We start from the raw sequence: 13691 nt of genomic DNA on the forward strand, positions 1-13691 counted from the left end.
TAAATTCATTCTTTTCATTAGATATTAATTTTAAAGGACTATTTTTAAAGCAAATAGAAAATTTGCACAGATAATTCTTGTTGCTATATGCTGACTTTTGGAAAACCCTTAATGAAATCGGATAGAACTAAATGGGTGTACTGGGATTCAAACTAAGGGTTCCTCTTTAGTGAGCCCTGTGGCCAAATTTCATTTTCCTCTGGGTATTCAATTGCTTCATAGCCCAGAAAACACTGCCTTCCTTGTCCGCTATTCCCTGTAGGAGCAGCAGGAAGAAGACTGGGGTGATTAGGGCTTAAGGTGGCAATCCAGGCTGGAAGAATCCTTTGCTGTCTTGCTTTGGTTGCCTAAGGGTTGCAAAAGGGACAATGAAATACTCTTATATAAACTGTGCTCCTATGTGGATTTCAATGCATGGCCTCTCTTCCTTTAATCCACTTATAGGAGTATAATACACTGTTAGCTTATTTGGCTCCTAGATTAATCTTTCACAAAACGTACTTTTTAAAATGCTTCTACACTTAAAAAATATCTACTCAAATGTGAAAAAGACTGGTTTTTAAAGCTCTACTGTTTTATTGCAGGCACCATTATTAGCTTGAGTTAAAAGCTCTTTTTGAGGGGTATGATATTAGTATAATAGCGTATCTGATCCACTCAAAGCATTATTATTTTATGTATCATTCTAAAGGGAAAAATAAAAATACCCTGCTACTTTATTGTAAAAGATCAGATGCTATAAATTGTAAGATTCATTCTGATTTCAGAGATATTAAAAGGCAGAAAAGTATATCTTAGAATCAATAAAATATGATCTATATTTGAAAATTTACTGCTATATACACATATACTTTTATAAAAATATAATAATTTTAGTATAGTCTATTATCCCTCTTTTTTCCCCACCATCATTGCCATACATATCTATCTCAAATAAATAAATTGTATTTTTATATCACATAATCAAGTATATAACATAATATATAAAAAATGTATATTATATATGAGGGGCTCCAAAAAGTTCATGGAAAAATAGAAGTAAAAGATAAAAATGAAAAATATAAACATTATTTCTCAACATAAGCTCCATCAAGTTCAAGACACTTTCGTAAGTGATAATACCAGCCATTCAGCCCATCTCTAAAGAGCTGAGCATCCTGAGAATTTAACCTGTCAATGCAATCTTTTTTACATTATTCACTGAAGAGAAATGGGTACCTCTTACAGAGTTTTTAATATTATGAAACAAATGAGTCAGGAGAAGCCAAATCAGTATTATAAGGTGAATGTCTAATGATTTTCCACTGAAACTATTACCAAATTGCCCTTTTTGATGAGAGGAGTGAGCAGGAGCACTGTTGTAGTGGAAAAGAACTCTGGTGAAGCTTTCCTAGATATTTTTCTGTTTAAGGTTTGGCTGACTTTCTCAAACATCCTCATGATAAACAGATGTTTTTGTTTTTTGGCCCTCCAGGAAGTCAAGAAGCATATTTATGCATCTCAAAAAAATTTGCTGTGACCTTTGCTCTTGACCAGTTCACTTTTGCTTGGACTGGGCCACTTCCACCTCTTGGTAGTCATCGCTTTGATTGTGCTTTGTATTCAGTATTGTACTGATAAAGCCATGTTTTATCTATTGTTAAAATGCTTCAGAAAAATGCTTTGGGATCTTGATCCCACTTATTTAAAATTACCATAGAATCCTCTGCTTTTGTCTGCACCTGGATTTTGGCACCCACCAAATGGAAAGTTTGTTCAACTTTAATTTTTCAGCCAGAATTGTGTAAGCTGAACCAACGGAGAGAGTGATATCTATGGTGTTAGTTGTTGTTTCTGCTGTTTATTGTTGGTCCCATTTAATTATGGTATGAACAATATTACTTATTTTCTTTCAAATTGATGTGGATCTACAACTGTGGGCTTCATCTTCCACATCATCTTGTCCGTTCTTAAAATAAGTTATCCATTTATAAACTGCCAATTTCTTAGGGGCATTATTCCTACAGACATTTCATAAAGCATCAGTAATTTTGCCACTCTTCCACCCAAGCTTTACCATAAATTTGAAGTTTATGCTTATTTCAATTTTAGCAGAATTATGTTGCTCCAATAGGGGCTCTTTTCAAACTGATATTTTATCTTTAGTGCCTCAAACTAGATCCTGTTTAGACATGCGATAACAAGTTAGTATGAGTGCATTTGGCTCAAAAAATTTTTGAAATCCATACATAGTTTTTTCATAATCCACATTTTCATGAAGTTTTTAAATCCTCATATAATCCATATGTATCTCCATGATGATGTAATCATATGCACACCTATACATATATGTATGTAAGTGCAAAATTTTAAGAAGTTTCATTATTGTTTTATAATAATGTGTTTTAGAAGCATTTTTTTTTTCTATATTTAGATTTCCTCATTTGAAATACTTTGTGGAAAACTCTTTTATCCCAATTGGCAGAGCTCTAATTCCTTCTTTTTTGGTGACTATATAATGTTCTGTGATGGATCTAATTGTTGATCACTCCCATTGTTTCCATTTCGTTGTTGTCATTATTCTCAGTTTTTACAGGCAGTAAATATCCTGTACCTATTCTTATGTATTTGGGCTTTTATTTATTTTGCTAGATTCCCAGAAGGGGGAAGTTTTTTTTGGTCAAGACATGTGTATTTTCATTTTTAATGAATGTGGACAAATTGTTTAACAACAAGGCTTTTACAATACACATTTCCTCTTAAACACATTTCTACCCTTGTACACATTTTCATCCTCTTTAAGAAATGTGAAATGGACATGTTAACCACCAGAACAGTGATTATTACTCTTTCATACTTTGCCAATCTAATGGTCATTTTACAGTTACATTTAGTTGAACATTTTTGAATATTTTCTGAACATTTATATCAAGTTTTCTGTGAATTTTTCCTCCTATTTTTTTTCGTATGGGGAAAAACTGTCTTCTTTAAACTTTTTGTGCATTCATCATGTATTAACTGTTTTTCCTGTTTTGCAATACTTTTTAAAAAATCTATTGTTTATTTATTGGGTTTATTTAGGGTAATGTTTGCCATCAAAAGTATCTAGTTTTTATTTAGCAAATATGCCTCATATTTTGTAGCATGTGAGTTTTCATTTTGAATGATACACATAGCCTTCTATAATTTTTTGAAATAGATTTGTTGAATGTTTTTATGTCTATATTTTTAATGCTTTTAAAATTTGTTTTGTTATATGGTGTAATATGGTATTTCAAACAACTTTTTTCCACATAGATAACCAGCATACTTTATTAAATATTCTTTTTTTTACTTGATGCAATGAAATGCTCCCCTTCTCATGTATTGAATCCTCGTATGCTAGTATAGTTGTTCCTTGGTATCCAAAAAGATTGGTTCCAGGACCCCTGATGGAACCAAAATCTGCAATGCTCAAATTTCTTATATAAAATGGATAGTTCTTGCATATAACCTACTCACAGTCTCCAGTATACTTTAAATCATCTCTAGATTACTTATAATACCTAATGCAATATAAGGACTATATAAATAGTCATTATATTGTATAGTTTTTCTATTTTTATTATTTTTATTGTTGCATTGTTATTTTTAGAGTTTTTTACAAATATTTTTAATGTGTGGTGGGTTGAATCCATAGAGGTGGAACCTGTGGATACTGAGGGCCAGCTGTATCTGATTCTTTATTTTTTTATTATGTTCCAATAATCTAATTTTCCATTTTAAGTTAATATCATATTTTCTTTACAGTATATTCTGATACCTAATAGAGCAGACTCTTCTTTTACTTTTTAAAAATTCCTTTCTCCACGGTCTTTAGGTATTTAGTCTTTCATTTAAAAAATATGTAATCATTATAGCCAAAATCTAAAAAAAATTGTATTGGAATTCTAATTGAAGTTGCATTAGAAATTGTGTAGATATAAAAATAGATATTAATATAGATGGTTTCATGTTATTAAGTCTCCTTATCTGATAATATGGGCCAATTTTTAAATGAGATTGTACTAGTGTTTTCTTTCTCTACTATCTTATCATGATTTAGCATAACAGTAAAACTAGATTCAATTAAGTGATAGTTTCTTAATTTTCTCTGGCCTAAAGTAGTTTAAATAACACTGGGATTATCTGTTTATCAGAACATTTTTATACATGCGAGTGTATTGGTCATCTCAGTACTGGTAAGATGCTAATGTTTTTTTGTACTTTGGAGCTAGGAATGAGTGAACATTTAACAATGCATGAGACAGACCTGCACAACAGAATATTATTCCATCAGAATTGCCAATACTGCCGCAGTTGAAAAACGCTGAGTTTGAAAAACTTGGCTGAGAACCTGTAAGATCTCAATGCTTTTCTTTAATGGTAGAGTTTTTGTTTTTTTAAAATTTCAAATCTCTCTCTGAGTGAATCTCCTTCTCTTAGGAGAAATATTCTTTTCATTGCTTTCCAAATAATTTATCATTTCTCTTTTGATTTCTATTTTGGTCCAAAAATTTTCTAAGTGTTTAAATTTCCTAATAGTTATAATGTTTTGGAGGAAAAGTTTTATTATTTCTAATTATTTCAGTTTATAATTGGAGAATGCAGCATGTGTTTTTAAAGTATATTACAGATATTCTTTATGGTTAAATATGTGATTAGTTTTATAAATGATCCATGGACCACTTCCCTGCCTCACTGAGGGCAAGCGAGCACACACACACACACACACACACACAGGCGTGCGCGCGTGCACACACACACACACACACACATACATATATTTTCTATTTGAGAATTAAAATATTCAATATAGATGATATTAGTTTGCTAGAGTTGTCATAGCAAAATACCACAGACTGGGTGATTTTAACAATAGAAATTTATTTTCACAGTTATGAAAACTAGGAGTCCAAGATCAAGATGTCAACAGGTTTGATTTCTTCTGAGGCCTCTCTCTCCTTGGCTTGCAGATGTCTGTCCTCTTAAGGTGTCTTCATGTGGTCTTTCCTCTCTGCTTTTACATTCTTTGTACCACTTTTTGCATCCAAATTTCCTCTTCTTGTAAGGACACAAGTCAGATTGGATTGGGGCCCATATTAATGTCCTCATTTTAACTTGACCAATCTTTAAAGTCACTTGAATTACTTGGGGTTACAGCATCAATGTATAAATTTGGCTAGAGAGATATTATATTTTCTTAAACTATGCCTTTTGTTAAAACCTAATGATCATCTATTTCTTGGTTAAGATTTTTAACATTAGATTTCACCTTGTCTAATATTAATATTATCTTGTCTTTGCCAATACATTGTTTTCAACTTTCTTAATCACTTTGTTGTACAATATTTTTTTAACTGCATAATTCAAAATTTCCTCTTTAGTTCAATTTGACAGTCTCTTTCATGCAATGGAGAATTTGGTTTATTTGTTGTAAGTTTAATGAAAATTTTATTTCTCTCTTTTTACTTTTTGATTTATGTTGTTATTCTGCTTCTCCCTTATCCTATTTTTTTTTGTTTGTTTTTTTTAAAGATAGTGCCTCACTATGTTGCCCAGGTTAAAATACAGTGGCTATTTATAGATACAATCTTAGTGCAGTACAGCCTCCAACTCCTGGGCTCAAGCTATCCTCCTGCCTCAGTCTCCTGAGTAGTTGGGACTACAGGTGTGCACCACTGCATCCGGCTCCTTATCCTAATTTTAATTGGTTTGCTTATTCTATTCTTCTGCTTATGTATTTGGAATATCCACTATGCCATTTCTGTCCATTAATGGTTACTTTTACTTTCCCTGTAGAAATAATCTTATATGTATTTTTCTAATATTATTTGAAAAATAAGATGCTGATTTTGTTTGTTTGTTTGTTTTTGCTTGGGGGCACTGCTTCCCTCCATTTTCCCCACACCAATAAAGTGATTCTTAGAATACTGACATGTACCATCTTCCCACCCTTTATCCCACCCTCCCTTGTCAAGATTTTTACATTTCTTTCCTTTCCCTGGTCCAGTAGATGTCATTTCATCATCCTCAAGCTGCAAGTGTTACAGATGAAAAGTCTGATGCCTGTCTTATTCTTTTTCCTTTGTGGTAACTCATCTTGTTTCATTCCTGTCAGGAAGTTTGTTGAAATTTCTTTTACTCCTTAGAATTCATAAATTTTATTAGAATAGTCTCAGGACTATGTCTTTTCTGATTAGTTTGTGACCAAACTTTGTCCTTTTATTTGCAGTTTATTTCTTCAGTTCAGAGAAAATTTTCTCTATTATGTATTTATGTGTACATTGTGTCTTTGTCACTCTTCCTGCCTTGCTTAGGAAAAGAAAAAAGATTCTAAGTTCTTGGCTTTTCCCTACAAATTGTTTCTTTTCTCTAATATTTCTTTCTGTATTTTTATCTCTTCATATTTATCTATCTATAAAATCTATTTCTACTTTGGCCTTGTGTTTTGAGATGTTTCTTACACTTACTTTTCCAAGTTACTAATTGGGATCTTAACAGTAACCTTTCACTCTGTAAATGCATCTATTAATACTAATATTCGCTTATTTGAGAAATCATTTTGATTTCATTTTGATTTTTCTAAAGAAAGCACTTTTTTGTTTTGTTTTGTGATTGCTCTTATTGTAATATACATCTTTCACATCATCATCCTTATTTTCCTAACAGTTTTATTTCTTTAGACATGCGTTTCTGTTTGCTTTGAAATGTCTTACTCTCTCTGGCTTTATTATGATTTTAAAGAATATTTTGTTTATTCATTTATTCACTAATTTTTTAAATATCCTTCCCGTGGCTCAGTTGTGGTTATTGAAGACATGGATGGATAGCAGTTCAGGAAGGGTTGGAAGGATTGTGGTCTCTGCCGTGGGGGTGGATGGTGTAGGCATAGGCAGGCTGCCAGCCTCCCAGGAAGGCTTCCTTCCCAGGAAAAAGCCTCCAGTATAACTTATACTAAACTCAGTATAAGTTGTTCTTATACTCAGCAGGGCTGGGGACAGGGAGGACTAGACCCACCTGCTTAGCTGATTTTTATTTATCTACTTTTTATTCATGAACTTTATTCAGCTTATTTTTATTCATCTACTAATTCTTGCTTAGGCAGTCCGGGCATGATTATGGGGCTTAGAATCCACTGAGCTTTGGGGCCCAAGCTCTCTCCAGCATCTAAGGAGTTGGGATCTTTGTGCTGAGATTCTCTTTGACGCTGATCTCCTGTAGTCTCTTGCTCATCTAGCCCCTATGGGGAAAACTTGAACCATTTCCTCTTTTGGGGACTTGCTCAGAGGCGAGTCCTCACTTCTACTCAGCAGTCATATGAGCCAATAAAAGCGGATAGATGAGTTGAGAGTGCAGTTGTTATAAACTTCAGGAGGGTAGCCATGTTTTCAGAATCCCTAAAGACCTATTTCTAAATGGTTACATAAATCAGCAAAATCTTAGCAAAATCCAGTTTCCTAGCCTTTTAAACCAAGAGAAGTAATCAATCTAGCCTGGTTCTTTGCCTTAATGCACATCGGCAATGAGAGCTTAAATGCCAAACAATGTTTTTTCTTTCACATGTGTGAGACCGAGGAACATTTATTGTAAAAGTTAAGCAGAGTGACAGCTTGCTTTGGCTGATGTGTAAGAGTTCTTGACTGGGCTGCTTTCCTTTCTTCCATAATAAGTAGTTAATAGAAATTCACTGACCTGCAGTGCAGACTTAATTTATCGCATATATCAAGTTGATTTAACAGGAATGGAATGTGGTGGAACAATAGCTTCCCTCTCTCCCTACCTCTTGGTGATCCTCCGACATTCATTTGGAAAGAAAATCAGATTTAAAACCATGTAGAACCGTTGTGATTTTGAATAATTGGGCTATGTTTGAAAAAAGTATTTAATCAATGACAATCATCTGTTTATTTGAAAAATGGTTGGGTTCAGGGAGATGGTATTTGTCTTTAAAATTTTTACTTGTAAGAAAGACTAAAGTGGCTGAGTACACAATGTACTTTGCACTGTATAAAGGGAAAACTGAAAATCCTGAATTGCTTCATTCTTTCATGGCATGTTCTTTATTTAGAGAATCCTTAATTAATTTTGTGTGAAAGCAGACGGTCAAAGGATTTAAAGAAGCAGAAAAACATCTTGAATTTCTTACTGCTTGCGAAGTGGGAAAAGTGAAAATGGTAAACTGATTAAAAGAAGTCATCTCGAAGTCTACCATTATAATGAGATGTAAATAACAACAGCGACAAATCCGGATTATATAAGAAAGTTTGCACAGGATTTTTCTATTTGAAATGCATATTTTTTCCAATTTTAGTCTCTTGAGACATCAGCCATTTAAAAGCACGATATTGGAACTAACCCAGCATCACTTTTAATTAGCACAGAAATGCTAATTATACTTTTTCTATGTGACGCTTAATGTGAGCTGTCAGGACACTGCATTTTTTACATCAGTTGTGGTGAGACACACAAGATCACCAGACCCACTTTAAAATAATAAAGACCAATACATCTAAACTGATGATTACTTTTAAACTATAGGGAAATTCTGCAAGATGCATAAAAATAATGGCATCAAAGTGAAAAAAAGTGGGCTTTTTAGTCACACAAGACACAAGCATAATTTCACAAGTTTTCAATATTTATGGTCTGTGCAAACCAAATTTCTTACCACTGAATCATTGAAAATACACATAAAGTTTGATTTTTGAAGAAAACTACCTTTTCAGTAAAGAATCTTTCTGAAAATCAAACAGTTACCCTCTCTCAATTTTTTAGGGCTGTGCATTTTGGATTTTCTTAAAGGAAAGCCTACTCGTGTTCTTGGCATTTTTTTTTTTTTTTTTGACAGCTCTAGGGCCAGCTGCAGTGGCTTGTGCCTGTAATCCCAGCACTTTGGGAGGCTGAGGTGGGTGGATCATGAGGTCAGGAGTTGGAGACCAGTCTGGCCAACATGGTGAAAACCCATTGCCACTAAAAATACAAAATTTAGCCATGCATGGGGGTGCGTGCCTGTAATTCCAGCTACTCCTGAGGCTGAGGCAGGAGAATTGCTTGAACCCAGGAAGCAGAGGCTATGGTGAGCCAAGATGGTGCCACTGCTCTCCAGCCTGGGTGACAGAGCGAGACTTCATCTCAAAAAACATAACAAAACCAGAAAACACAAAAAGATGACATCTCTGGGAACGCAGTGGTTACTGTCCCTTAATAAAATCTGTTTCCAAGTATAAATTTAATTAACTTGATTTCAGTTACTGAAGGCAATTAGACTTAAATCCTCTCAATATTCAAACCTTCCATTTTGACCAATATTTGTATCAGAATCAAGGTGAGATTCTCAGTGGCTTTTGAAGTTTATATGTATCATATAATTCTGGAATTCTATATAACAAAAGGGACTAAATCTATATTAAATTACTTTTCAAAAAAGTTGTTGATGTAATGAGTACTAGAGTTGGCCAGAAACATGGAAGGAAAAATTCAACAAAACTGTATTTTGGGGACACAAATTTTTCCTCCACTACAGTAAGTCCTGTGAAATTTTGTCTCACTTGGACAAATTGATGAGTTTTTTAAAAGTCTGAATTGCAAAACATTACAAAAGAAATTGAATTTGATTATGTTTGGTACTGTGGCCTACTATGTAATAATAATAACAAGCAGTGACCACTGTTCTATTTATTCACCACTCGCTCTAGTCTCGGCACTGTGCTGTGTGCTTTACATAATGGCCATACCAAGGAAGAGCCATCATTATTTCTATTTTATAATCAAGTACAAGGCTCCGAACATGATGGAGCTTGCCCAAGGCTTCACAGCTAGCAAGGGGCAAGAGTGGTTTATACCTGAAGCTGTCTGGCCCTAAAGCCTTCTGTTAAACGTATGGTAACCGAATGATAAAATGTATGTGTTTTTAGTGATATAGTAAAAAAAATCCTAAAGGGAATTTTTTTCCTTCTGAAACCATGTTTAGCATGACCACTTAATCATGTGTTCACTGTTCTTAGGAAACCATTTCTTTTTTCTTTTTTTTTTTTTTTTTTTTTGAGACACAGTCTCAGTCTATTACCCATTCTGGAGTGCAGTGGTGTGATCTTGGCTCACTGCAACTCTGTCTCCTGGGTTCAAGCCATTCTCCTGCCTCAGACTCCAGAGTAGCTGGGATTACAGGCACCCACCACTACACGCAGCTATCTTTTTATATTTTTACTAGAGATGGGGTTTCCCCATGTTAGCCAGGCTGGTCTCCAACTCCTGACCTCAGGTAATCCACCCGCCTTGGCCTCTTAAAGTGCCCAGATTACAGGCCTGAGCCACTGCACCGGGCTCCATTTCTTCTTATCTATGGCAAAAACAGATCTCAGTCCAGCAGGATTGACTGTTGACCAAGTGCAAATGAATGCAAGACCGAGAAAAGGTCAATGGAGGAAGTTAGATGACACCTGCTTAGGTACAACAATAGCAAACATTTATGAGTTCTTACTATGTGCCAGGCACCAATTCGAGTGCCTGAAGTGTGTAACTTAATTGATCTTCACAATTATCCTTATGGTAGCTACCGTTAATATCACCTCCTCATTTTACAGTTAAAAATATGGAGGGAAGTTGAGCAGTTTATCCAAAGGCTCTAGGTAGAGCCAAAATAGAACTAGAATTCAAAATCACGTCATCTAGCTCTAGAACTCATAATCATTCCTTCTTTTTCCCCCAGAGGTTTTTCGTCAGTTTTTGTATCTGGAACGTGGGGAAAATGACTTCCTTACCTGGAGGGCAAGGAGAAATAAGGAAAATAAGTGATATCACAAATGTGAAACTGCTAAAAGCAATGCAAAATAATATAAAATATTGATACTTATTAACACAAGTTTTCAAATTTCATAATTATTTAGTGAATTTATTTGTACCCTAATTCTCTCAGAAAATAATTTGGGACATGCCACCAAACAGGGACATAAAAATAAGGCTAATAGGAAAATCAAGTTTAAGCAAAGGAGAGAGATGGGGCAATAAATAATAATAAGACTTCTAATACCCAAGACAAAAGGTAAAACACAAGCTTCATAGTTTTATCAATAAAAAGAAAATAGAGTTTTTTTTAGGAGAAAGTTTTTTTCCCTGCCATTTCATTTTAAAAGAAATTTCTCATGTTAGAGCTTCCAGAGTGAACATAATGATCAATGGTTCCACAGAATAAGAAATTCGATTGATTACAATATCATCACTTTTGCTTTCTCTCTTCTTGTCATGGTAGAGATACTAAGGAGCCATGAAACCTTCACATTTGGTCAGCAGGAGGGAGATGTTGCAGAATATAAGGATATGGATAATTTAAGACTAGATAATCAGCCCTTAAATTGTCAAAAATTGTCCTCAAAAGAGGACCTCGTAAGTATACCAGATAGATCTGCCATGGCTGTGACGATGCTAACCAGCAGGTCATTTAACACTGATGCCACGTGGGCTGTGATGCGGGATGCATAATTAGGTAATTAGATGCAGTTTCTGCTCCTGGGGCCCGAAGTTTAAATTAGACACAGCATATTAGTGTGGAGAATGATCAGAATATAAAGGAAGCACATATGCATTGCAGAATATTTAGAAAATATAGAAAAATATGAAGAAGGCCGGGCGTGGTGGCCCATGCTTGTAGTCCCAGCACTTTGGGAGGCCGAGGTGGGTGGATCACAAGATCAAGAGATGGAGACCATACTGGTCAACATGGTGAAACCCCGTCTCTACTAAAATACAAAAATTAGCTGGGCGTGGTGGCGTGTACCTGCAGTCCTAGCTACTTTGGGAGGCTGAGGCAGGAAAATTGCTTGAACCCAGGAGGCGGAGGTTGCAGTGAGCCAAGATCATGTCACTGCACTCCAGCATGGTGCCTGGTGACATAGCAAGACTCTGTCTCAACAGCAACAACAAAAAAAGAAAAATATGAAGAAAGTCAACATCAATCAAGTTACAACCGTTGTTACCTTTTGGTATATGTTTCCTTCTCTCTATGTATATAGGTAGAAATATAGCTATAGCTATGACATAGATATGTACTAGACATGATCTAGATACACATGTCTCCACACACACATTTTCAGAGGTTCAGAGGGTCTATGTACCTTTCCCAAGGCCCCATATCTAGTGACAAACATGGAGCTCAAACCCATTTTGGTCTGATACTAAAGCCCATTTTCTTAATCACTGTGCTTCTAGGACATCAATTTTTGGACATGGATTATTTTATGAAGGTAGATGCAGGCATTATTTAGCACCTTGTACTCTACTCTTCCCTCTCCGATCGCCTTGTATTGATTGGGACCAGTGTTTCAGGTCATTAATATTTTTCTAAAACATGATTTATTTTAATATTGATATTCTATCATAGACCATCATTTATTTAATCTTCCCATTATCTTAAATCTTTTAGTTTCTAATGTTCACAAGTTATTTGTCACTAAGAAAGAGAGGATGATAAGCTCTGCTTGTATGCATCAGGGAAAGCTTCCTCAAAGAGGAGGCACTTGAGCTTGATTTTGAAGTTTCATGGGGTTGACCAGTCAGGCATGTAAGAAACATATTCAGCATAGGGAAAAAGTATGGTAAGTTTGGAGAATTGAAAGTTATTTAGTGTGGCAATATACTAGAATAGCTAAGAGATCAGACTGTTTTCACACATTAGATCCCTAGCTGAGTTCCAGTACTAGCTTGAGCACTAATAAGTATTAGCTATGTGACTTTGGTTAATTTGCTTAGCCTCTCCAAGGCTCTCTCTGATTTGTAAAACGAAGATAGAAAGAAGGTTGTCATGGGGGCACAGAGAGCTCTTTGTGTAGAACCTGATGCCTAGTAAGAACTCAAGACATATTATTTTTCTTTGTTAGTGTTAGTGTAATTATTAGCCACCTTAGGATGTGTGCTGGGGAGTGTTGAGAGATGAAGCAGGACAAATCCTATAGAGCCTTGAATATCCTGCTAAAAAGCCTGATCTTTATACTACACGCAATTGGGACTTGATAGATTTTTTAGCTAGAAAATAACTATGATCAGGTTTCAACTGCAGTACAAATACAGGACAGTGAGTAGGGATGTTGCAATTCCAGGTGAGACATGGTGAGGGCTTGAAGTAAGTCATAACAGCGGACCTGAGAGAAGGAGACAAATAAGAGATGTGTCTAGAGAATCATTGGAACTAAGCAATCCTTTGGCTCAAGAAGTGAAAAGAGGAATCCAGGATGATACAGAAGATATCTGATGTTTCTGCCTGCACAGTGTTCCCTCTGCTTTCTTTTCTGTTTTGAAATAGCAACTCAATTTTCTTTTAGGAAATGACTTCTCCCCCGTGCTCAGTCCATTTCCTGATTCCATTCACCCAAGATGTGTGCAGGTGACCCGACAGTTCCACATCCCTGGTCATAGGGAATGGGCCAGGCTGTGCACTGAATTAGGTTGTTCCAACCAGACCAGGACACTGCTGAAATTATTAGGAAGGAGAATCTTTTTCATTGGAATTAACACTGAAAGGATATAAGGTTGACATACCCAATCTAGAAAAGGAGCCAATGATAAAGAAGAGCTAAGAAGAGAAAACAGCAGGAGAATAATTTTATAAAGTCATTTAGCTGAGTTCAGTCGTACTTAAAGATAGAATCTTCTTACAGACTTCACAATTAAGTGATTCATTATATTATATTTTATAGTCA

The sequence above is a fragment of the Cebus imitator genome, unplaced genomic scaffold (genome assembly GCF_001604975.1).
Source record: "Cebus imitator isolate Cc_AM_T3 unplaced genomic scaffold, Cebus_imitator-1.0 Scaffold18, whole genome shotgun sequence".
Classification (NCBI taxonomy): Eukaryota; Metazoa; Chordata; class Mammalia; order Primates; family Cebidae; genus Cebus; species Cebus imitator.